Below are 26,899 nucleotides of genomic sequence, written 5' to 3' on the forward strand. Positions count from 1 at the left end.
GGCAGATTGGCCTAATAACAATAGGCCGATCTGCGCCCGTGGGGGGGGCAGAGATGGCCTAAAATGAAATCCCCCCCGTGAGCGACCCTTGCGTGACATTGGCGCAAAAAAAAAATCCCCGGTGCCTAGTGGTTTCTGCCCCCTTGGGGGCAGATTGACCTAAAATCGGCCGATCTGCCCCCAAGTGAGGCAGAAATGGTCTAAATACAATTTGCCCCCCAGGGGAGCGACCCTTGCCTAATGGGTCACTCCCCATCTCTAAAAAAAAAAAAAAAAAAAAAAAAAAAAGGAAAAAAAAAAATTGCCCTGGCGCCTAGAGGTTTCTGCCCCCCCTGGGGGCAGATCGGCCTAGTAACAATAGGCCGATCTGCCCCAGGGGGGCATAAATGGCCTAAAATAAATTTGCCCCCCCAAACCCTCCCCGGGAGCGACCCTTGCCTACGGGGTCGCTCCCCTTGCGTGACATTGGTGCGAAAATAAATCCCCGGTGCCTAGTGGTTTCTGCCCCCTTGGGGGCAGATTGACCTAAAATCGGCCGATCTGCCCCCAAGGGGGGCAGAAATGGTCTAAATACAATTTGCCTCCAGGGGAGCGACCCTTGCCTAATGGGTCGCTCCCCATCTCTAAAAAAACAAACAAACAAAAAAAAAATCAAAAAAAAAAAAATTGCCCTGGCGCCTAGAGGTTTCTGCCCCCCTGGGGGCAGATCGGCCTAATAACAATAGGCCGAATGGCAAAGCAATCCGGCTTTTGAAACGCTCAGAGAGACTTCAAATTGAAGGAAATACATTTCCTTCCCTTTGAAGCCTCTCCGGGCCTCCTCCACGTGATCAGAAGAGAAATGCTTTGCATTTCTCTTTCGATCGCGCTGGAAGCTGAACTTCCAGCGCAATGGAAGAGGCCCTTCTGTGATTGTCAGCGCGATGCGCGCTGACGTCACGGGGGGGTCGGTGGTGGAAGGGGAAGGGATTCCCCTTCCATCCACGACCTGAGCCCATGGTGGGAGCGCTAGCGCTCCCCCCAGTTCCCGGGTGCAGGGTGCAGGGTGCAGGGTGCAGGGTGCAGGACGAGGTGATTTCCTGAGTATACTCTAGCTCTTGCTCCAGAATATAATTCCCTAATAAAATGGACTATTGTGTTGTCTACCCCCATATGCAACAGAATGGACCAGAGTTTGCTATGAATTACATGGTCAAACGCTGCAGTCAGGTCTACAAATACAAGGTATAAAGCTCCTGTCTTAGCCTTCGTGTATTTTCCAATCAAGATATCTAGGTTCAGAGCCTGTTCCACAGTCCCAGTCCCAGACCTGAAGCCATATTGTAGGTCCGCTAAAATATTGTTAGCTTCCGTCCACTCCCGTAACCTGTTCAGGACAATACGTCCTGCAATCTTTGCGAGGGTATCGAGGAGTGAGATTGGTCTGTAACATGCTGGATTTTGACGGTCGCCTTTTTTTAATTTTGGGACAATAATGGACTCCGCCCAGGTCGGGATGAAGGCTGTGGCACAACAAGCTCGTTGAACCTGTGTCAATAAAGGGCCCCAGAGCAAAACATTAGATGTGTAAATGTCAATAGGTACTCCATCTGGGCCTGGTGCTTTCCCACACTTACTGGCATTTATGGCCTCAATGACCTCGTTTAAGCTGAAAGGTGGAATAATAGGCTGGTAATCCACTCTATGGGGATTTGTGTCAAGTGAAGGCTTCCCCGAAGAGTACATTTTAGAGAAATGGGTAATCCACTCCTCTTCCGTGATAGCTATTTCAATACTTGGTGACATGCTATCACCCCACAGAGGAGAGTTCACTATTTTCCAAAATTCAGCGTTATTATTTTGGAGGCTTGCATTGTAAAGAGAGTTCTAGGTCTCATCTTTTATAAATCTCAATTATTAAGAATCAGTGGCTGTATCCTTTCAACACATAGTAGCTGGGATGTGTCACAAGTAATGACGCAGAGGGCCGCAGAGGAGGAGATGCATCGGAAAGTAAAGTGATGCATCAGTCTTTCCAATGCAGTGAATGTGATAAGTTGTTTCTTTCCACACGGCAAGGTGATGCGTTGGTTTCTGGACTTGGTTTCTCACTGTGATGTGGGGATACTTGGACACCTAGGGAAAATGCGTGGAAAATCGTGAACATGTTATGAAGAGGCAACAGTTGCTGCATTGAACCAGCAGGCAATGCAGCACTTCTTCCACCGTGAGACGGGCGCTGCATAATTCCAGCATGTGTTGCATCAAATTTTGCAGGCATTGCATTGATTTTCGAATGCGCTGGACTTTCTTCCCTTCGGTGAAGTCTTTGATGGCCGTGAGACTTCAGAACAGGAGGCAAGCTCAATCCAAGCCCTTGGAGAGCACTTGTGGAGGAAGGCTGAGTCCTTCCAGCAGAGTCAGGGGTTAGCAAGGCAACAAACAAGATAGCAGTCCTTCCAGCAAAGCAGTCCAGATGAGTCCTTTGGGCAGCAAGACAGTCCCTCTGACACAGTCCAGTTGCAGATCCAGAAGTGTCTGATTGGGAGGGGTCACAGACCCAGTATATATACACCCAAAAGTGCCTTTGAAGTGGGGGAATCTTCAAAGAGTGGTTTTGAAGTTCACAGGTTCCCCTTTCAACCCAGCACTGTCTGCCAGGAGCCCTGTGAGGGATTATCAGTCATTTGTGTGAGGGCAGGCCACTGGCCTTTGAAGTGTGAGAGCCCCTCACCCTTCCTGCCCTGTATGCAGATGAATGCAGATGCTGCTGAGTGTCCCATGTTTATGACTGTCTGGGTGGAATGCACAATGGGAGCTGTCAACTAGCACAGACCAGACCAGATGTGGATGGGAGACAGGTTGTGGTGGTAAGCCATTCACAAGATGGCAGTTCCTAGTGATCAGGTATTTATAATGGAATGTGTTAAGGGCATAGCGATGAGATCTGTTGGTACTCTTTCTTTTAGTATTATGTGTGATTTTTGTTTTTTTGTTCACAGTTGTGTTTTGGTGTTCTGTGTCCTGAAGAGAACCCTTGAATCCTGTTGGTTTGAAATGCATTAAACAATAGGGAGCAATGGTGAGCGCTATTAAAGAAGATTAGGTCTTCAGGGAGAATCCAAAGAATTGTCTTGTAATGCACATCATTCTTGTTTGAGCTACCACAAAGACCTATAATTAGCGCTTCTGCTCCATTCTGCTCTTTACAGAGGAGCCTTAAAATTTTGCGAATGAGTTAGGCTCTAAGTTCCCTCTTTCTCAAATTGATGCAGAGCCTGAATTTTAATATGATTTTTCAATGTGTGTCAACACCATGGCTGCGCGCGTGCTCTAGGGCCCACCTGATGCCAGAATCCGTGTATTACTGTTTCCACCACACAGTCTTAGTTCAGAAACTGCCATTTGCAGAATCTAGTAGCTGCTGCAGTGCGCTATACCCGCATTATCTTTTATTCATGGCATTGGTCCCAAGTATCTTTATAACAGCCATCTTAGGCGGGGCACTTTGGGTGTGGCACTTGGGGTGCGGCACTTTGGGTGTGGCACATGGGGTGGGGCACAAGTGTATTTAAGTGACCCCGGCCAGTTCTGTTTGAAGTCGGGTGTTTCCATGTTCCTGCTTGTTCACCTGGAATTTCCCTGTATTGAGGCATTTGAAGCAGCGAGTAGCAGACACTCAGGGAAGTAAGACGGATGGTGGTTTCTAGCTTCCATCATCCGTTTTCTTATTTGATAAAACTGTTTAAAGGTTGATATTCTTTTTTTGGAGAAAGTAGTAATCTTTAGCAATCAGCTGTAAATATTTAAATTGATAACAAACTAAGTGAATGTTTTGCTGTTACAGCGTTACCGCTTTCTCACTGTCACTTTTCAACTTCAGCTGCTTACTTGTGGAGTCGCTCGGTAGTGACAGAGATACATTGTATAAGCGCGGTTATTCAGAAGAGGTTTAAATGGTTATGAATAAATGCTAAGGCAATAATTTGAACTCAAGGGAATATTTGATTATTGTTAATGTTAAATTCAGACACAAACTGAAATCGTGTATCTTGGAAAGTTTTTGAAATGTGAAGTAACATTTCTTTGAGTGAATACCGTGTTAACCTTTCATTTCTTGAAACTTATGAAAGGCGCTATGATTTACTATTGGTACAAGTGACTGCTGGATTTATTCTTGACAGATTCCGAAGAATTCTGTGATTGATATTTCTCTGTAGTATCTGTGATTCTCGTTTCCGCAGGTCTCCTTCCCCGCTGTACCCTTCCTTAACTCCCTACCCCCCACTTGGCCTCTCTAAGACTCAACTCTGCTAAGGCTTGTAGAGTTGGAGCTGCCAGGAGGTGGGCCTATTGGCAACAACGCGTGTACCCTGAGGATTTGGTTTCGTTGACAAGTGATGTGTTATTGTTTGTTCTTGAATTTGTATTATTGTCAAATGTTTTTGATGTAAGTAATGTTTGTGCAGAGCCAATTTTTTATATGATGTACTTGCTCACTTCTGTATTTGTTTTTCTGTGTACGATAAATATTTTTCAATTAAAATTGTTTGTCTGGATAAATGTTACGAATTGATGCTAGGGAGATGTACTTGTTTTGCCTTCTCATAGTGAATAATATTTTTTTCCAAATAAACTACAGTGTTGGCTCCTGTTTCTTTTGTGTACTATCTAAAAGTGGCATTTCTAAAATATTAATGTAAAATCCAATTCACCAGTAAGTAGGATTTCTCACTACCATTCCAACCATACCAAACATGTCAAGGCTATTCCTCTCTGATGAGAAATTACCACTTAACTCAAAAGCGTATAAGGGAATTTCTAATGCTGGCATATGAGAGGAGTTGGCTTCACTGTAGTGAAAAACAACTTTGGGAGTTTTTCACTACCAGGACATGTAAAACCGATAAGTACATGCCCTGCCTTTTACTTACATAGCACCCTGCCCTATGGGTTACCTAGGGCCTTTCATATGGGTGACTTATATGTGATAAAAGGGTAATTTAAAGCCGGGCAAGTAGTTCTAAATGCCAAGTCAAAGTGACAGTGAAACTGCACGCACAGGCCTTGCAAGGTCAGACCTAAGACATGGTTAAAGAGTTGTTTTTGTGGGTGGCACAATCGGTGATGCAGGCCCATTAGTAGCATTTAATTTACAGACCCTTGGCACTTCTAGTGCACTTCACTAAGGAAGTATAGATAAATTAAATATGCCAATTTGGTATGAGCAAATAGTACCATGTTTAGGGGAGAGAGCACAAGCACTTTAGCATTGGTCAACAGTGGTAAAGTGTACAGAGTCCTGAAACCAGCAAAAATGAGAGCAGAAAAATAGAGGGAGGTAGACAAGAAGTTGGGAGAAGACCACCCTAAGGCTGCCAGGTCCAACACAAATGTAACTAACAAATCCAGTTTAAGGGAAGAAAAGGTTTCACAAGTAACCAATATTAGTCCTATTTGAAGCTATAATAGTATTGATGCAGCTGCTCAGGCTATGAGTGAGAACTGATCATACCCCATTAACAGGGAAAGTAAGTCATTTATTTTTCTACCCTGTAATTAAAGTGGATCTTCTCATGACATTCTCATTAGGAAGGCACTGTTAAGACGTTTTGCCTCAATCTTGGCATTATCCAATAATAAATCAAAGGATACTAAATCTATAGAAGTCATCTCTCTGTGCGCTGTATCTGATAAATGTAAGATGGAACCAGTGAGAATGTATAGCTATTCCCTATCACTGATTTCACTAATTGTGCCACAGAGGTCATGGCTTCCTGGAATGGGGCACTGAGTTGATGCCTCACACTGATCACTAGTATCCTCTTCCACTGCGTGGCCCCATCAATGAAAGGGAAGCAAAGGCACAAATCTATACTGAGCAGCCTAAATCAGTACTATGGAGCTCACAAGGTTGCACAACAGATTTAATCTGCCAAAATGATATCACAATCTATAGCTACTGCACGGATGGTCGGACATGTAAAGTAGAACACCTCAGTTTCAGGTCCCACGCCACTTTACTGGTAAAAAGGTTGATTGATGATGGCTTCCATGGTCATTAGCAACATCAAAGAAAGAGCAATAGCTAACTCAAAAACAATCATGGAGGGTACAAAATGGTCAACATATTAACAACTATATTGAAAAATAATTTCCTAGAATATTACATAGATCAATAAGCACATCACAAAAGCAGCGTAATTTTATATATGGATATCACATACTCTTTTCACAAGAAGCTTGGTCTAAAGTCCTGTTTAACATTCATAATGAAACGGCATGGAACAAAGCCGCTGTAAAGCTTTCAGACAGGGGTCGGCCATCGGGAGGATTAATCACCCTTATTTCAACCACACTGCAAATCTCTCAATCTGTGATCTTAATTCAGAGTATCAACATATTGGCCTTAAAATTAATGAAGGTTTGCCCTAATAATCAAGGAGCAATCTATCTCAACAACATATATAAATCCCCTAAGGGTGGGCAGAACTTGCAGAGTTTTACTCCATGAAGTTACATAAAACCTTTGCAAAATTCTGCGGCGTTCCACTCACCCCTGCGAGCAGGAGTGTCTTTAACCCCTTCGCTGCCAGGCCTTTTCCCCCTCCTGTGCCAGGCCTTTTTTTGCCTATTTGGGGCAGTTCACGCTTAGGCCCTCATACCTTTTTGTCCACATAAGCTAACCAAGCCAAATTTGCATCCTTTTTTTCCAACATCCTAGGGATTCTAGAGGTACCCAGACTTTGTGGGTTCCCCTGAAGGAGGCCAAGAAATTAGCCAAAATACAGTGAAAATTTCGTTTTTTTCAAAAAAATGGGAAAAAGTGGCTGCAGAAGAAGGCTTGTGGTTTTCCCCTTGAAAATGGCATCAACAAAGGGTTTGCGGTGCTACACTCACCAGCTTCCCAGCTTTCAGGAACAGGCACACTTGAATCAGAAAACCCAATTTTTCAACACAATTTTGGCATTTTACTGGGACATACCCCATTTTTACAATTTTTTGTGCTGTCAGCCTCCTTCCAGTCAGTGACAGAAATGGGCATGAAACCAATGGATCCCAGAAACCTAAACATTTCTGAAAAGTAGACAAAATTCTGAATTCAGCAAGGGGTCATTTGTGTAGATCCTACAAGGGTTTCCTACAGAAAATAACAACTGAAAAAGAAAAATATTGAAATTGAGGTGAAAAAAACAGCAATTTTTCTCTACGTTTTACTCTGTAACTTTTTGCTGCAATGTCAGATTTTAGAACGCAATATACCGTTACGTCTGCTGGACTCCTCTGGTTGCGGGGATATAGAGGGCTTGTAGGTTCATCATGATCCCTAGGTACCCAGAGCCAATAAATGAGCTGCACCCTGCAGTGCGTTTTCATTCTATACCGGGTATACAGCAATTCATTTGCTGAAATATAAAGAGTAAAAAATATCTATCAAGAAAACCTTTGTATTTCCAAAAAGGGCACAAGATAAGGTGTTGAGGAGCAGTGGTTATTTGCACATCTCTGAATTCCGGGGTGACCATACTAGCATGTGAATTACAGGGCATTTCTCAAATAGATGTCTTTTTTACACACTCTCCAATATTTGGAAGGAAAAAATGTAGATAAAGACAAGGGGCAAAAACACTTGTTTTGCTAATCTATGTTTCACCAAGTCTCCCGATAAAAAGGATACCTCACTTGTGTGGTTAGGCCTAGCACCCGCGACAGGAAATGCCCCAAAACGCAACGTGGACACATCCTATTTTTTTTCAAGAAAACAGAGGTGTTTTTTGCAAAGTGCCTACCTGTAGATTTTGGCCTCTAGCTCAGCCGGCACCTAGGGAAACCTACCAAACCTGTGCATTTTTGAAAACTAGATACATAGGGAAATTTAAGATGGGGTGACTTGTGGGGCTCTGACCAAGTTCTGTTATCCAGAATCCTTTGCAAACGTCAAAATTTGGCTAAAAAAACACATGTTTCTCACATTTCTGTGGAAGAAAGTTCTGGAATCTGAGAGGAGGCACAAATTTCCTTCCACCCAGCGTTCCCCCAAGTCTCCTGATATAAATGATACCTCACTTGTGTGGGTAGGCCTAGCGCCCGCGACAGGAAATGCCCCAAAGCGCAACGTGGACACATCCCATTTTTTGAAAGAAAACAGAGGTGTTTTTTGCAAAGTGCCTACCTGTAGATTTTGGCCTCTAGCTCAGCCGGCACCTAGGGAAACCTACCAAACCTGTGCATTTTTGAAAACTAGAGACCTAGGGGAATCCAAGATGGGGTGACATGTGGGCTCTGACCAGGTTCTGTTACCCAGAATCCTTTGCAAACCTCAAAATTTGGCTAAAAAAACACATGTTCCTCACATTTCTGTGGCAGAAAGTTCTGGAATCTGAGAGAAGGCACAAATTTCCTTCCACCCAGCGTTCCCCCAAGTCTCCCGATAAAAATGATACCTCACTTGCGTAGGTAGGGCTAGCGCCCGCGACAGCAAAATGCCGCAAAGCGCAACGTGAACATATCCCATTTTTTGAAAGAAAACAGAGGTGTTTTTTGCAAAGTGCCTAACTGTAGATTTTGGCCTCTAGCTCAGCCGGCACCTAGGGAAACCTACCAGACCTGTGCATTTTTTAAAACTAGAGACCTAGGGGAATCCAAGATGGGGTGACTTGTGGGCTCTGACCAGGTTCTGTTACCCAGAATCCTTTGCAAACCTCAAAATTTGGCTAAAAAAAACACATGTTCTTCATATTTCTGTGGCAGAAAGTTCTGGAATCTGAGAGGAGGCACAAATTTCCTTCCACCCAGCGTTCCCCCAAGTCTCCCGATAAAAATGATAGCTCACTTGTGTGGGTAGGCCTAGCGCCCGCGACAGGAAATGCCCCAAAGCGGAACGTGGACACATCCCATTTTTTGAAAGAAAACAGAGGTGTTTTTTGCAAACTGCCTACCTGTAGATTTTGGCCTTTAGCTCAGCCGGCACCTAGGGAAACCTACCAAACCTGTGCATTTTTGAAAACTAGAGACCTAGGGGAATCCAAGATGGGGTGACTTGTGGGCTCTGACCAGGTTCTGTTACCCAGAATCCTTTGCAAACCTCAAAATTTGGCTAAAAAAACACATGTTCCTCACATTTCTGTGGCAGAAAGTTCTGGAATCTGAGAGGAGGCACACATTTCTTTCCACCCAGCGTTCCCCCAAGTCTCCCGATAAAAATGATACCTCACTTGTGTGGGTAGGCCTAGCGCCCTCGACAGGAAATGCCACAAAGCGCAACGTGGACACATCCCATTTTTTGAAAGATAACAGAGGTGTTTTTTGCAAAGTGCCGACCTGTAGATTTTGGTCTCTAGCTCAGCCGGCACCTTGGGAAACCTACCAGACCTGTGCATTTTTTTAAACTAGAGACCTAGGGGAATCCAAGATGGGGTGACTTGTGGGCTCTGACCAGGTTCTGTTACCCAGAATCCTTTGCAAACCTCAAAATTTGGCTAAAAAAAACACATGTTCCTCACATTTCTGTGGCAGAAAGTTCTGGAATCTGAGAGGAGGCACAAATTTCCTTCCACCCAGCGTTCCCCCAAGTCTCCTGATAAAAATGATACCTCACTTGTGTGGGTAGGCCTAGCGCCTGCGACAGGAAATGCCCCAAAGCGCAACGTGGACACATCCCATTTTTTGAAAGAAAACAGAGGTGTTTTTTGCAAAGTGCCTACCTGTAGATTTTGGCCTCTAGCTCAGCCGGCACCTAGGGAAACCTACCAAACCTGTGCATTTTTGAAAACTAGAGACCTAGGGGAATCCAAGATGGGGTGACTTGTGGGCTCTGACCAGGTTCTGTTACCCAGAATCCTTTGCAAACCTCAAAATTTGGCTAAAAAAACACATGTTCCTCACATTTCTGTGGCAGAAAGTTCTGGAATCTGAGAGGAGGCACAAATTTCCTTCCACCCAGCGTTCCCCCAAGTCTCCCGATAAAAATGATACCTCACTTGTGTGGGTAGGCCTAGCGCCCGCGAAAGGAAATGCCCCAAAGCGCAACGTGGACACATCCCATTTTTTTAAAGAAAACAGAGGTGTTTTTTGCAAAGTGCCTACCTGTAGATTTTGGCCTCTAGCTCAGCCGGCACCTAGGGAAACCTACCAAACCTGTGCATTTTTGAAAACTAGAGACCTAGGGGAATCCAAGATGGGGTGACTTGTGGGCTCTGACCAGGTTCTGTTACCCAGAATCCTTTGCAAACCTCAAAATTTGGCTAAAAAAACACATGTTCCTCACATTTCTGTGGCAGAACGTTCTGGAATCTGAGAGGAGGCACAAATTTCCTTCCACCCAGCGTTCCCCCAAGTCTCCCGATAAAAATGATACCTCACTTGTGTGGGTAGGGCTAGCGCCCGCGACAGGAAATGCTGCAAAGCGCAACGTGAACACATCCCATTTTTTGAAAGAAAACAGAGGTGTTTTTTGCAAAGTGCCTACCTGTAGATTTTAGCCTCTAGCTCAGCCGGCACCTAGGGAAACCTACCAAACCTGTGCATTTTTGAAAACTAGAAACCTAGGGGAATCCAAGATGGGGTGACTTGTGGGGCTCTGACCAGGTTCTGTTACCCAGAATCCTTTGCAAACCTCAAAATTTGGCTAAAAAAAAACATGTTCCTCACATTTCTGTGGCAGAACGTTCTGGAATCTGAGAGGACCCACAAATTTCCTTCCACCCAGCGTTCCCCCAAGTCTCCCGATAAAAATGATACCTCACTTGTGTGAGTAGGCCTAGCGCCCGTGACAGGAAATGCCACAAAGCACAACGTGGACACATCCCATTTTTTAAAAGAAAACAGAGGTGTTTTTTGCAAAGTGCCTACCTGTAGATTTTGGCCTCTAGCTCAGCCGGCACCTAGGGAAACCTACCGAACCTGTGCATTTTTGAAAACTAGAGACCTAGGGGAATCCAAGATGGGGTGACTTGTGGGCTCTGACCAGGTTCTGTTACCCAGAATCCTTTGCAAACCTCAAAATTTGGCTAAAAAAACACATGTTCCTCACATTTCTGTGGCAGAACGTTCTGGAATCTGAGAGGAGGCACAAATTTCCTTCCACCCAGCGTTCCCCCAAGTCTCCCGATAAAAATGATACCTCACTTGTGTGGGTAGGGCTAGCGCCCGCGACAGGAAATGCCGCAAAGCGCAACGTGAACACATCCCATTTTTTGAAAGAAAACAGAGGTGTTTTTTGGAAAGTGCCTACCTGTAGATTTTGGCCTCTAGCTCAGCCGGCACCTAGGGAAACCTACCAGACCTGTGCATTTTTGAAAACTAGAGACCTAGGGGAATCCAAGATGGGGTGACTTGTGGGCTCTGACCAGGTTCTGTTACCCAGAATCCTTTGCAAACCTCAAAATTTGGCTAAAAAAAACACATGTTCCTCATATTTCTGTGGCAGAAAGTTCTGGAATCTGAGAGGAAGCACAAATTTCCTTCCACCCAGCGTTCCCCCAAGTCTCCTGATAAAAATGATACCTCACTTGTGTGGGTAGGCCTAGCGCCCGCGACAGGAAATGCCCCAAAGCGCAACGTGGACACATCCCATTTTTTGAAAGAAAACAGAGGTGTTTTTTGCAAAGTGCCTACCTGTAGATTTTGGCCTCTAGCTCAGCCGGCACCTAGGGAAACCTACCAAACCTGTGCATTTTTGAAAACTAGAAACCTAGGGGAATCCAAGATGGGGTGACTTGTGGGCTCTGACCAGGTTCTGTTACCCAGAATCCTTTGCAAACCTCAAAATCTGGCTAAAAAAACACATGTTCCTCACATTTCTGTGGCAGAAAGTTCTGGAATCTGAGAGGAGGCACAAATTTCCTTCCACCCAGCGTTCTCCCAAGTCTCCCGATAAAAATGATAGCTCACTTGTGTGGGTAGGCCTAGCGCCCGCAACAGGAAATGCCCCAAAGCGAAACGTGGACAGATCCCATTTTTTGAAAGAAAACAGAGGTGTTTTTTGCAAAGTGCCTACCTGTAGATTTTGGCCTCTAGGTCAGCCGGCACCTAGGGAAACCTACCAAACCTGTGCATTTTTGAAAACTAGAGACCTAGGGGAATCCAAGATGGGGTGACTTGTGGACTCTGACCAGGTTCTGTTACCCAGAATCCTTTGCAAACCTCAAAATTTGGCTAAAAAAACATATGTTCCTCACATTTCTGTGGCAGAAAGTTCTGGAATCTGAGAGGAGACACAAATTTCCTTCCACCCAGCGTTCCCCCAAGTCTCCCGATAAAAATGATACCTCACTTGTGTGGGTAGGCCTAGCGCCCGCGACAGGAAATGCCACAAAACGCAACGTGGACACATCCCATTTTTTGAAAGAAAACAGAGGTGTTTTTTGCAAACTGCCTACCTGTGGATTTTGGCCTATAGCTCAGCCGGCACCTAGGGAAACCTACCAAACCTGTGCATTTTTGAAAACTAGAGACCTAGGGGAATCCAAGATGGGGTGACTTGTGGGCTCTGACCAGGTTCTGTTACCCAGAATCCTTTGCAAACCTCAGAATTTGGCTAAAAAAAAACATTTTCCTCACATTTCTGTGGCAGAACGTTCTGGAATCTGAGAGGAGGCACAAATTTCCTTCCACCCAGCGTTCCCCCAAGTCTCCCGATAAAAATGATACCTCACTTGTGTGGGTAGGGCTAGCGCCCGCGACAGGAAATGCCGCAAAGCGCAACGTGAACACATCCCATTTTTTTAAAGAAAACAGAGGTGTTTTTTGCAAAGTGCCTACCTGTAGATTTTGGCCTCTAGCTCAGCCGGCACCTAGGGAAACCTACCAGACCTGTGCATTTTTGAAAACTAGAGACCTAGGGGAATCCAAGATGGGGTGACTTGTAGGCTCTGACCAGGTTCTGTTACCCAGAATCCTTTGCAAACGTCAAAATTTGGCTAAAAAAAACACATGTTCCTCACATTTCTGTGGCAGAAAGTTCTGGAATCTGAGAGGAAGCACAAATTTCCTTCCACCCAGCGTTCCCCCAAGTCTCCTGATAAAAATGATACCTCACTTGTGTGGGTAGGCCTAGCGCCCGCGACAGGAAATGCCCCAAAGCGCAACGTGGACACATCCCATTTTTTGAAAGAAAACAGAGGTGTTTTTTGCAAAGTGCCTACCTGTAGATTTTGGCCTCTAGCTCAGCCGGCACCTAGGGAAACCTACCAAACCTGTGCATTTTTGAAAACTAGAGACCTAGGGGAATCCAAGATGGGGTGACTTGTGGGCTCTGACCAGGTTCTGTTACCCAGAATCCTTTGCAAACCTCAAAATTTGGCTAAAAAAACACATGTTCCTCACATTTCTGTGGCAGAAAGTTCTGGAATCTGAGAGGAGGCACAAATTTCCTTCCACCCAGCGTTCTCCCAAGTCTCCCGATAAAAATGATAGCTCACTTGTGTGGGTAGGCCTAGCGCCCGCAACAGGAAATGCCCCAAAGCGAAACGTGGACAGATCCCATTTTTTGAAAGAAAACAGAGGTGTTTTTTGCAAAGTGCCTACCTGTAGATTTTGGCCTCTAGCTCAGCCGGCACCTAGGGAAACCTACCAAACCTGTGCATTTTTGAAAACTAGAGACCTAGGGGAATCCAAGATGGGGTGACTTGTGGACTCTGACCAGGTTCTGTTACCCAGAATCCTTTGCAAACCTCAAAATTTGGCTAAAAAAACACATGTTCCTCACATTTCTGTGGCAGAAAGTTCTGGAATCTGAGAGGAGACACACATTTCCTTCCACCCAGCGTTCCCCCAAGTCTCCCGATAAAAATGATACCTCACTTGTGTGGGTAGGCCTAGCGCCCGCGACAGGAAATGCCACAAAGCGCAACGTGGACACATCCCATTTTTTGAAAGAAAACAGAGGTGTTTTTTGTAAACTGCCTACCTGTAGATTTTGGCCTCTAGCTCAGCCGGCACCTAGGGAAACCTACCAAACCTGTGCATTTTTGAAAACTAGAGACCTAGGGGAATCCAAGATGGGGTGACTTGTGGGGCTCTGACCAGGTTATGTTACCCAGAATGCTTTGCAAACCTCAAAATTTGGCTAAAAAAAAACATGTTCCTCACATTTCTGTGGCAGAACGTTCTGGAATCTGAGAGGAGGCACAAATTTCCTTCCACCCAGCGTTCTCCCAAGTCTCCCGATAAAAATGATAGCTCACTTGTGTGGGTAGGCCTAGCGCCCGCAACAGGAAATGCCCCAAAGCGAAACGTGGACAGATCCCATTTTTTGAAAGAAAACAGAGGTGTTTTTTGCAAAGTGCCTACCTGTAGATTTTGGCCTCTAGCTCAGCCGGCACCTAGGGAAACCTACCAAACCTGTGCATTTTTGAAAACTAGAGACCTAGGGGAATCCAAGATGGGGTGACTTGTGGACTCTGAGCAGGTTCTGTTACCCAGAATCCTTTGCAAACCTCAAAATTTGGCTAAAAAAACACATGTTCCTCACATTTCTGTGGCAGAAAGTTCTGGAATCTGAGAGGAGACACAAATTTCCTTCCACCCAGCGTTCCCCCAAGTCTCCCGATAAAAATGATACCTCACTTGTGTGGGTAGGCCTAGCGCCCGCGACAGGAAATGCCACAAAGCGCAACGTGGACACATCCCATTTTTTGAAAGAAAACAGAGGTGTTTTTTGTAAACTGCCTACCTGTAGATTTTGGCCTCTAGCTCAGCCGGCACCTAGGGAAACCTACCAAACCTGTGCATTTTTGAAAACTAGAGACCTAGGGGAATCCAAGATGGGGTGACTTGTGGGGCTCTGACCAGGTTCTGTTACCCAGAATCCTTTGCAAACCTCAAAATTTGGCTAAAAAAAACCATGTTCCTCACATTTCTGTGGCAGAACGTTCTGGAATCTGAGAGGAGGCACAAATTTCCTTCCACCCAGCGTTCCCCCAAGTCTCCCGATAAAAATGATACCTCACTTGTGTGGGTAGGGCTAGCGCCCGCGACAGGAAATGCCGCAAAGCGCAACGTGAACACATCCCATTTTTTTAAAGAAAACAGAGGTGTTTTTTGCAAAGTGCCTACCTGTAGATTTTGGCCTCTAGCTCAGCCGGCACCTAGGGAAACCTACCAGACCTGTGCATTTTTGAAAACTAGAGACCTAGGGGAATCCAAGATGGGGTGACTTGTGGGCTCTGACCAGGTTCTGTTACCCAGAATCCTTTGCAAACCTCAAAATTTGGCTAAAAAAAACACATGTTCCTCATATTTCTGTGGCAGAAAGTTCTGGAATCTGAGAGGAAGCACAAATTTCCTTCCACCCAGCGTTCCCCCAAGTCTCCTGATAAAAATGATACCTCACTTGTGTGGGTAGGCCTAGCGCCCGCGACAGGAAATGCCCCAAAGCGCAACGTGGACACATCCCATTTTTTGAAAGAAAACAGAGGTGTTTTTTGCAAAGTGCCTACCTGTAGATTTTGGCCTCTAGCTCAGCCGGCACCTAGGGAAACCTACCAAACCTGTGCATTTTTGAAAACTAGAAACCTAGGGGAATCCAAGATGGGGTGACTTGTGGGCTCTGACCAGGTTCTGTTACCCAGAATCCTTTGCAAACCTCAAAATCTGGCTAAAAAAACACATGTTCCTCACATTTCTGTGGCAGAAAGTTCTGGAATCTGAGAGGAGGCACAAATTTCCTTCCACCCAGCGTTCTCCCAAGTCTCCCGATAAAAATGATAGCTCACTTGTGTGGGTAGGCCTAGCGCCCGCAACAGGAAATGCCCCAAAGCGAAACGTGGACAGATCCCATTTTTTGAAAGAAAACAGAGGTGTTTTTTGCAAAGTGCCTACCTGTAGATTTTGGCCTCTAGGTCAGCCGGCACCTAGGGAAACCTACCAAACCTGTGCATTTTTGAAAACTAGAGACCTAGGGGAATCCAAGATGGGGTGACTTGTGGACTCTGACCAGGTTCTGTTACCCAGAATCCTTTGCAAACCTCAAAATTTGGCTAAAAAAACATATGTTCCTCACATTTCTGTGGCAGAAAGTTCTGGAATCTGAGAGGAGACACAAATTTCCTTCCACCCAGCGTTCCCCCAAGTCTCCCGATAAAAATGATACCTCACTTGTGTGGGTAGGCCTAGCGCCCGCGACAGGAAATGCCACAAAACGCAACGTGGACACATCCCATTTTTTGAAAGAAAACAGAGGTGTTTTTTGCAAACTGCCTACCTGTGGATTTTGGCCTATAGCTCAGCCGGCACCTAGGGAAACCTACCAAACCTGTGCATTTTTGAAAACTAGAGACCTAGGGGAATCCAAGATGGGGTGACTTGTGGGCTCTGACCAGGTTCTGTTACCCAGAATCCTTTGCAAACCTCAGAATTTGGCTAAAAAAAAACATTTTCCTCACATTTCTGTGGCAGAACGTTCTGGAATCTGAGAGGAGGCACAAATTTCCTTCCACCCAGCGTTCCCCCAAGTCTCCCGATAAAAATGATACCTCACTTGTGTGGGTAGGGCTAGCGCCCGCGACAGGAAATGCCGCAAAGCGCAACGTGAACACATCCCATTTTTTTAAAGAAAACAGAGGTGTTTTTTGCAAAGTGCCTACCTGTAGATTTTGGCCTCTAGCTCAGCCGGCACCTAGGGAAACCTACCAGACCTGTGCATTTTTGAAAACTAGAGACCTAGGGGAATCCAAGATGGGGTGACTTGTAGGCTCTGACCAGGTTCTGTTACCCAGAATCCTTTGCAAACGTCAAAATTTGGCTAAAAAAAACACATGTTCCTCACATTTCTGTGGCAGAAAGTTCTGGAATCTGAGAGGAAGCACAAATTTCCTTCCACCCAGCGTTCCCCCAAGTCTCCTGATAAAAATGATACCTCACTTGTGTGGGTAGGCCTAGCGCCCGCGACAGGAAATGCCCCAAAGCGCAACGTGGACACATCCCATTTTTTGAAAGAAAACAGAGGTGTTTTTTGCAAAGTGCCTACCTGTAGATTTTGGCCTCTAGCTCAGCCGGCACCTAGGGAAACCTACCAAACCTGTGCATTTTTGAAAACTAGAGACCTAGGGGAATCCAAGATGGGGTGACTTGTGGGCTCTGACCAGGTTCTGTTACCCAGAATCCTTTGCAAACCTCAAAATTTGGCTAAAAAAACACATGTTCCTCACATTTCTGTGGCAGAAAGTTCTGGAATCTGAGAGGAGGCACAAATTTCCTTCCACCCAGCGTTCTCCCAAGTCTCCCGATAAAAATGATAGCTCACTTGTGTGGGTAGGCCTAGCGCCCGCAACAGGAAATGCCCCAAAGCGAAACGTGGACAGATCCCATTTTTTTAAAGAAAACAGAGGTGTTTTTTGCAAAGTGCCTACCTGTAGATTTTGGCCTCTAGCTCAGCCGGCACCTAGGGAAACCTACCAAACCTGTGCATTTTTGAAAACTAGAGACCTAGGGGAATCCAAGATGGGGTGACTTGTGGACTCTGACCAGGTTCTGTTACCCAGAATCCTTTGCAAACCTCAAAATTTGGCTAAAAAAACACATGTTCCTCACATTTCTGTGGCAGAAAGTTCTGGAATCTGAGAGGAGACACACATTTCCTTCCACCCAGCGTTCCCCCAAGTCTCCCGATAAAAATGATACCTCACTTGTGTGGGTAGGCCTAGCGCCCGCGACAGGAAATGCCACAAAGCGCAACGTGGACACATCCCATTTTTTGAAAGAAAACAGAGGTGTTTTTTGTAAACTGCCTACCTGTAGATTTTGGCCTCTAGCTCAGCCGGCACCTAGGGAAACCTACCAAACCTGTGCATTTTTGAAAACTAGAGACCTAGGGGAATCCAAGATGGGGTGACTTGTGGGGCTCTGACCAGGTTATGTTACCCAGAATGCTTTGCAAACCTCAAAATTTGGCTAAAAAAAAACATGTTCCTCACATTTCTGTGGCAGAACGTTCTGGAATCTGAGAGGAGGCACAAATTTCCTTCCACCCAGCGTTCTCCCAAGTCTCCCGATAAAAATGATAGCTCACTTGTGTGGGTAGGCCTAGCGCCCGCAACAGGAAATGCCCCAAAGCGAAACGTGGACAGATCCCATTTTTTGAAAGAAAACAGAGGTGTTTTTTGCAAAGTGCCTACCTGTAGATTTTGGCCTCTAGCTCAGCCGGCACCTAGGGAAACCTACCAAACCTGTGCATTTTTGAAAACTAGAGACCTAGGGGAATCCAAGATGGGGTGACTTGTGGACTCTGAGCAGGTTCTGTTACCCAGAATCCTTTGCAAACCTCAAAATTTGGCTAAAAAAACACATGTTCCTCACATTTCTGTGGCAGAAAGTTCTGGAATCTGAGAGGAGACACAAATTTCCTTCCACCCAGCGTTCCCCCAAGTCTCCCGATAAAAATGATACCTCACTTGTGTGGGTAGGCCTAGCGCCCGCGACAGGAAATGCCACAAAGCGCAACGTGGACACATCCCATTTTTTGAAAGAAAACAGAGGTGTTTTTTGTAAACTGCCTACCTGTAGATTTTGGCCTCTAGCTCAGCCGGCACCTAGGGAAACCTACCAAACCTGTGCATTTTTGAAAACTAGAGACCTAGGGGAATCCAAGATGGGGTGACTTGTGGGGCTCTGACCAGGTTCTGTTACCCAGAATCCTTTGCAAACCTCAAAATTTGGCTAAAAAAAACCATGTTCCTCACATTTCTGTGGCAGAACGTTCTGGAATCTGAGAGGAGGCACAAATTTCCTTCCACCCAGCGTTCCCCCAAGTCTCCCGATAAAAATGATACCTCACTTGTGTGGGTAGGGCTAGCGCCCGCGACAGGAAATGCCGCAAAGCGCAACGTGAACACATCCCATTTTTTTAAAGAAAACAGAGGTGTTTTTTGCAAAGTGCCTACCTGTAGATTTTGGCCTCTAGCTCAGCCGGCACCTAGGGAAACCTACCAGACCTGTGCATTTTTTAAAACTAGAGACCTAGGGGAATCCAAGATGGGGTGACTTGTGGGCTCTGACCAGGTTCTGTTACCCAGAATCCTTTGCAAACCTCAAAATTTGGCTAAAAAAAACACATGTTCCTCACATTTCTGTGGCAGAAAGTTCTGGAATCTGAGAGGAAGCACAAATTTCCTTCCACCCAGCGTTCCCCCAAGTCTCCTGATAAAAATGATACCTCACTTGTGTGGGTAGGCCTAGCGCCCGCAACAGGAAATGCCCCAAAGCGCAACGTGGACACATCCCATTTTTTGAAAGAAAACAGAGGTGTTTTTTGCAAAGTGCCTACCTGTAGATTTTGGCCTCTAGCTCAGCCGGCACCTAGGGAAACCTACCAAACCTGTGCATTTTTGAAAACTAGAGACCTAGGGGAATCCAAGATGGGGTGACTTGTGGGCTCTGACCAGGTTCTGTTACCCAGAATCCTTTGCAAACCTCAAAATTTGGCTAAAAAAACACATGTTCCTCACATTTCTGTGGCAGAAAGTTCTGGAATCTGAGAGGAGGCACAAATTTCCTTCCACCCAGCGTTCCCCCAAGTCTCCCGATAAAAATGATACCTCACTTGTGTGGGTAGGCCTAGCGCCCGCGAAAGGAAATGCCCCAAAGCGCAACGTGGACACATCCCTTTTTTTAAAGAAAACAGAGGTGTTTTTTGCAAAGTGCCTACCTGTAGATTTTGGCCTCTAGCTCAGCCGGCACCTAGGGAAACCTACCAAACCTGTGCATTTTTGAAAACTAGAGACCTAGGGGAATCCAAGATGGGGTGACTTGTGGGCTCTGACCAGGTTCTGTTACCCAGAATCCTTTGCAAACCTCAAAATTTGGCTAAAAAAACACATGTTCCTCACATTTCTGTGGCAGAACGTTCTGGAATCTGAGAGGAGGCACAAATTTCCTGCCACCCAGCGTTCCCCCAAGTCTCCCGATAAAAATGATACCTCACTTGTGTGGGTAGGGCTAGCGCCCGCGACAGGAAATGCTGCAAAGCGCAACGTGAACACATCCCATTTTTTGAAAGAAAACAGAGGTGTTTTTTGCAAAGTGCCTACCTGTAGATTTTAGCCTCTAGCTCAGCCGGCACCTAGGGAAACCTACCAAACCTGTGCATTTTTGAAAACTAGAAACCTAGGGGAATCCAAGATGGGGTGACTTGTGGGGCTCTGACCAGGTTCTGTTACCCAGAATCCTTTGCAAACCTCAAAATTTGGCTAAAAAAAAACATGTTCCTCACATTTCTGTGGCAGAACGTTCTGGAATCTGAGAGGACCCACAAATTTCCTTCCACCCAGCGTTCCCCCAAGTCTCCCGATAAAAATGATACCTCACTTGTGTGAGTAGGCCTAGCGCCCGTGACAGGAAATGCCACAAAGCACAACGTGGACACATCCCATTTTTTAAAAGAAAACAGAGGTGTTTTTTGCAAAGTGCCTACCTGTAGATTTTGGCCTCTAGCTCAGCCGGCACCTAGGGAAACCTACCGAACCTGTGCATTTTTGAAAACTAGAGACCTAGGGGAATCCAAGATGGGGTGACTTGTGGGCTCTGACCAGGTTCTGTTACCCAGAATCCTTTGCAAACCTCAAAATTTGGCTAAAAAAACACATGTTCCTCACATTTCTGTGGCAGAACGTTCTGGAATCTGAGAGGAGGCACAAATTTCCTTCCACCCAGCGTTCCCCCAAGTCTCCCGATAAAAATGATACCTCACTTGTGTGGGTAGGGCTAGCGCCCGCGACAGGAAATGCCGCAAAGCGCAACGTGAACACATCCCATTTTTTGAAAGAAAACAGAGGTGTTTTTTGCAAAGTGCCTACCTGTAGATTTTGGCCTCTAGCTCAGCCGGCACCTAGGGAAACCTACCAGACCTGTGCATTTTTGAAAACTAGAGACCTAGGGGAATCCAAGATGGGGTGACTTGTGGGCTCTGACCAGGTTCTGTTACCCAGAATCCTTTGCAAACCTCAAAATTTGGCTAAAAAAAACACATGTTCCTCACATTTCTGTGGCAGAAAGTTCTGGAATCTGAGAGGAAGCACAAATTTCCTTCCACCCAGCGTTCCCCCAAGTCTCCTGATAAAAATGATACCTCACTTGTGTGGGTAGGCCTAGCGCCCGCGACAGGAAATGCCCCAAAGCGCAACGTGGACACATCCCATTTTTTGAAAGAAAACAGAGGTGTTTTTTGCAAAGTGCCTACCTGTAGATTTTGGCCTCTAGCTCAGCCGGCACCTAGGGAAACCTACCAAACCTGTGCATTTTTGAAAACTAGAAACCTAGGGGAATCCAAGATGGGGTGACTTGTGGGCTCTGACCAGGTTCTGTTACCCAGAATCCTTTGCAAACCTCAAAATCTGGCTAAAAAAACACATGTTCCTCACATTTCTGTGGCAGAAAGTTCTGGAATCTGAGAGGAGGCACAAATTTCCTTCCACCCAGCGTTCTCCCAAGTCTCCCGATAAAAATGATAGCTCACTTGTGTGGGTAGGCCTAGCGCCCGCAACAGGAAATGCCCCAAAGCGAAACGTGGACAGATCCCATTTTTTGAAAGAAAACAGAGGTGTTTTTTGCAAAGTGCCTACCTGTAGATTTTGGCCTCTAGGTCAGCCGGCACCTAGGGAAACCTACCAAACCTGTGCATTTTTGAAAACTAGAGACCTAGGGGAATCCAAGATGGGGTGACTTGTGGACTCTGACCAGGTTCTGTTACCCAGAATCCTTTGCAAACCTCAAAATTTGGCTAAAAAAACATATGTTCCTCACATTTCTGTGGCAGAAAGTTCTGGAATCTGAGAGGAGACACAAATTTCCTTCCACCCAGCGTTCCCCCAAGTCTCCCGATAAAAATGATACCTCACTTGTGTGGGTAGGCCTAGCGCCCGCGACAGGAAATGCCACAAAACGCAACGTGGACACATCCCATTTTTTGAAAGAAAACAGAGGAGTTTTTTGCAAACTGCCTACCTGTGGATTTTGGCCTATAGCTCAGCCGGCACCTAGGGAAACCTACCAAACCTGTGCATTTTTGAAAACTAGAGACCTAGGGGAATCCAAGATGGGGTGACTTGTGGGCTCTGACCAGGTTCTGTTACCCAGAATCCTTTGCAAACCTCAGAATTTGGCTAAAAAAAAACATTTTCCTCACATTTCTGTGGCAGAACGTTCTGGAATCTGAGAGGAGGCACAAATTTCCTTCCACCCAGCGTTCCCCCAAGTCTCCCGATAAAAATGATACCTCACTTGTGTGGGTAGGGCTAGCGCCCGCGACAGGAAATGCCGCAAAGCGCAACGTGAACACATCCCATTTTTGGAAAGAAAACAGAGGTGTTTTTTGCAAAGTGCCTACCTGTAGATTTTGGCCTCTAGCTCAGCCGGCACCTAGGGAAACCTACCTGACCTGTGCATTTTTGAAAACTAGAGACCTAGGGGAATCCAAGATGGGGTGACTTGTAGGCTCTGACCAGGTTCTGTTACCCAGAATCCTTTGCAAACCTCAAAATTTGGCTAAAAAAAACACATGTTCCTCACATTTCTGTGGCAGAAAGTTCTGGAATCTGAGAGGAAGCACAAATTTCCTTCCACCCAGCGTTCCCCCAAGTCTCCTGATAAAAATGATACCTCACTTGTGTGGGTAGGCCTAGCGCCCGCGACAGGAAATGCCCCAAAGCGCAACGTGGACACATCCCATTTTTTGAAAGAAAACAGAGGTGTTTTTTGCAAAGTGCCTACCTGTAGATTTTGGCCTCTAGCTCAGCCGGCACCTAGGGAAACCTACCAAACCTGTGCATTTTTGAAAACTAGAGACCTAGGGGAATCCAAGATGGGGTGACTTGTGGGCTCTGACCAGGTTCTGTTACCCAGAATCCTTTGCAAACCTCAAAATTTGGCTAAAAAAACACATGTTCCTCACATTTCTGTGGCAGAAAGTTCTGGAATCTGAGAGGAGGCACAAATTTCCTTCCACCCAGCGTTCTCCCAAGTCTCCCGATAAAAATGATAGCTCACTTGTGTGGGTAGGCCTAGCGCCCGCAACAGGAAATGCCCCAAAGCGAAACGTGGACAGATCCCATTTTTTGAAAGAAAACAGAGGTGTTTTTTGCAAAGTGCCTACCTGTAGATTTTGGCCTCTAGCTCAGCCGGCACCTAGGGAAACCTACCAAACCTGTGCATTTTTGAAAACTAGAGACCTAGGGGAATCCAAGATGGGGTGACTTGTGGACTCTGACCAGGTTCTGTTACCCAGAATCCTTTGCAAACCTCAAAATTTGGCTAAAAAAACACATGTTCCTCACATTTCTGTGGCAGAAAGTTCTGGAATCTGAGAGGAGACACACATTTCCTTCCACCCAGCGTTCCCCCAAGTCTCCCGATAAAAATGATACCTCACTTGTGTGGGTAGGCCTAGCGCCCGCGACAGGAAATGCCACAAAGCGCAACGTGGACACATCCCATTTTTTGAAAGAAAACAGATGTGTTTTTTGTAAACTGCCTACCTGTAGATTTTGGCCTCTAGCTCAGCCGGCACCTAGGGAAACCTACCAAACCTGTGCATTTTTGAAAACTAGAGACCTAGGGGAATCCAAGATGGGGTGACTTGTGGGGCTCTGACCAGGTTCTGTTACCCAGAATCCTTTGCAAACCTCAAAATTTGGCTAAAAAAAAACATGTTCCTCACATTTCTGTGGCAGAACGTTCTGGAATCTGAGAGGAGGCACAAATTTCCTTCCACCCAGCGTTCTCCCAAGTCTCCCGATAAAAATGATAGCTCACTTGTGTGGGTAGGCCTAGCGCCCGCAACAGGAAATGCCCCAAAGCGAAACGTGGACAGATCCCATTTTTTGAAAGAAAACAGAGGTGTTTTTTGCAAAGTGCCTACCTGTAGATTTTGGCCTCTAGCTCAGCCGGCACCTAGGGAAACCTACCAAACCTGTGCATTTTTGAAAACTAGAGACCTAGGGGAATCCAAGATGGGGTGACTTGTGGACTCTGAGCAGGTTCTGTTACCCAGAATCCTTTGCAAACCTCAAAATTTGACTAAAAAAACACATGTTCCTCACATTTCTGTGGCAGAAAGTTCTGGAATCTGAGAGGAGACACAAATTTCCTTCCACCCAGCGTTCCCCCAAGTCTCCCGATAAAAATGATACCTCACTTGTGTGGGTAGGCCTAGCGCCCGCGACAGGAAATGCCACAAAGCGCAACGTGGACACATCCCATTTTTTTAAAGAAAACAGAGGTGTTTTTTGTAAACTGCCTACCTGTAGATTTTGGCCTCTAGCTCAGCCGGCACCTAGGGAAACCTACCAAACCTGTGCATTTTTGAAAACTAGAGACCTAGGGGAATCCAAGATGGGGTGACTTGTGGGGCTCTGACCAGGTTCTGTTACCCAGAATCCTTTGCAAACCTCAAAATTTGGCTAAAAAAAACCATGTTCCTCACATTTCTGTGGCAGAACGTTCTGGAATCTGAGAGGACCCACAAATTTCCTTCCACCCAGCGTTCCCCCAAGTCTCCCGATAAAAATGATACCTCACTTGTGTGGGTAGGGCTAGCGTCCGCGACAGGAAATGCCGCAAAGCGCAACGTGAACACATCCCATTTTTTGAAAGAAAACAGAGGTGTTTTTTGCAAAGTGCCTACCTGTAGATTTTGGCCTCTAGCTCAGCCGGCACCTAGGGAAACCTACCAGACCTGTGCATTTTTGAAAACTAGAGACCTAGGGGAATCCAAGATGGGGTGACTTGTGGGCTCTGACCAGGTTCTGTTACCCAGAATCCTTTGCAAACCTCAAAATTTGGCTAAAAAAAACACATGTTCCTCACATTTCTGTGGCAGAAAGTTCTGGAATCTGAGAGGAAGCACAAATTTCCTTCCACCCAGCGTTCCCCCAAGTCTCCTGATAAAAATGATACCTCACTTGTGTGGGTAGGCCTAGCGCCCGCGACAGGAAATGCCCCAAAGCGCAACGTGGACACATCCCATTTTTTGAAAGAAAACAGAGGTGTTTTTTGCAAAGTGCCTACCTGTAGATTTTGGCCTCTAGCTCAGCCGGCACCTAGGGAAACCTACCAAACCTGTGCATTTTTGAAAACTAGAGACCTAGGGGAATCCAAGATGGGGTGACTTGTGGGCTCTGACCAGGTTCTGTTACCCAGAATCCTTTGCAAACCTCAAAATTTGGCTAAAAAAACACATGTTCCTCACATTTCTGTGGCAGAAAGTTCTGGAATCTGAGAGGAGGCACAAATTTCCTTCCACCCAGCGTTCTCCCAAGTCTCCCGATAAAAATGATAGCTCACTTGTGTGGGTAGGCCTAGCGCCCGCAACAGGAAATGCCCCAAAGCGAAACGTGGACAGATCCCATTTTTTGAAAGAAAACAGAGGTGTTTTTTGCAAAGTGCCTACCTGTAGATTTTGGCCTCTAGCTCAGCCGGCACCTAGGGAAACCTACCAAACCTGTGCATTTTTGAAAACTAGAGACCTAGGGGAATCCAAGATGGGGTGACTTGTGGGCTCTGACCAGGTTCTGTTACCCAGAATCCTTTGCAAACCTCAAAATTTGGCTAAAAAAACACATGTTCCTCACATTTCTGTGGCAGAACGTTCTGGAATCTGAGAGGAGGCACAAATTTCCTTCCACCCAGCGTTCCCCCAAGTCTCCCGATAAAAATGATACCTCACTTGTGTGGGTAGGGCTAGCGCCCGCGACAGGAAATGCTGCAAAGCGCAACGTGAACACATCTCATTTTTTGAAAGAAAACAGAGGTGTTTTTTGCAAAGTGCCTACCTGTAGATTTTAGCCTCTAGCTCAGCCGGCACCTAGGGAAACCTACCAAACCTGTGCATTTTTGAAAACTAGAAACCTAGGGGAATCCAAGATGGGGTGACTTGTGGGGCTCTGACCAGGTTCTGTTACCCAGAATCCTTTGCAAACCTCAAAATTTGGCTAAAAAAAAACATGTTCCTCACATTTCTGTGGCAGAACGTTCTGGAATCTGAGAGGACCCACAAATTTCCTTCCACCCAGCGTTCCCCCAAGTCTCCCGATAAAAATGATACCTCACTTGTGTGAGTAGGCCTAGCGCCCGTGACAGGAAATGCCACAAAGCACAACGTGGACACATCCCATTTTTTAAAAGAAAACAGAGGTGTTTTTTGCAAAGTGCCTACCTGTAGATTTTGGCCTCTAGCTCAGCCGGCACCTAGGGAAACCTACCGAACCTGTGCATTTTTGAAAACTAGAGACCTAGGGGAATTCAAGATGGGGTGACTTGTGGGCTCTGACCAGGTTCTGTTACCCAGAATCCTTTGCAAACCTCAAAATTTGGCTAAAAAAACACATGTTCCTCACATTTCTGTGGCAGAACGTTCTGGAATCTGAGAGGAGGCACAAATTTCCTTCCACCCAGCGTTCCCCCAAGTCTCCCGATAAAAATGATACCTCACTTGTGTGGGTAGGGCTAGCGCCCGCAACAGGAAATGCCGCAAAGCGCAACGTGAACACATCCCATTTTTTGAAAGAAAACAGAGGTGTTTTTTGCAAAGTGCCTACCTGTAGATTTTGGCCTCTAGCTCAGCCGGCACCTAGGGAAACCTACCAGACCTGTGCATTTTTGAAAACTAGAGACCTAGGGGAATCCAAGATGGGGTGACTTGTGGGCTCTGACCAGGTTCTGTTACCCAGAATCCTTTGCAAACCTCAAAATTTGGCTAAAAAAAACACATGTTCCTCACATTTCTGTGGCAGAAAGTTCTGGAATCTGAGAGGAAGCACAAATTTCCTTCCACCCAGCGTTCCCCCAAGTCTCCTGATAAAAATGATACCTCACTTGTGTGGGTAGGCCTAGCGCCCGCGACAGGAAATGCCCCAAAGCGCAACGTGGACACATCCCATTTTTTGAAAGAAAACAGAGGTGTTTTTTGCAAAGTGCCTACCTGTAGATT

The sequence above is a fragment of the Pleurodeles waltl genome, chromosome 5 (genome assembly GCF_031143425.1).
Source record: "Pleurodeles waltl isolate 20211129_DDA chromosome 5, aPleWal1.hap1.20221129, whole genome shotgun sequence".
NCBI classification, from domain to species: Eukaryota; Metazoa; Chordata; class Amphibia; order Caudata; family Salamandridae; genus Pleurodeles; species Pleurodeles waltl.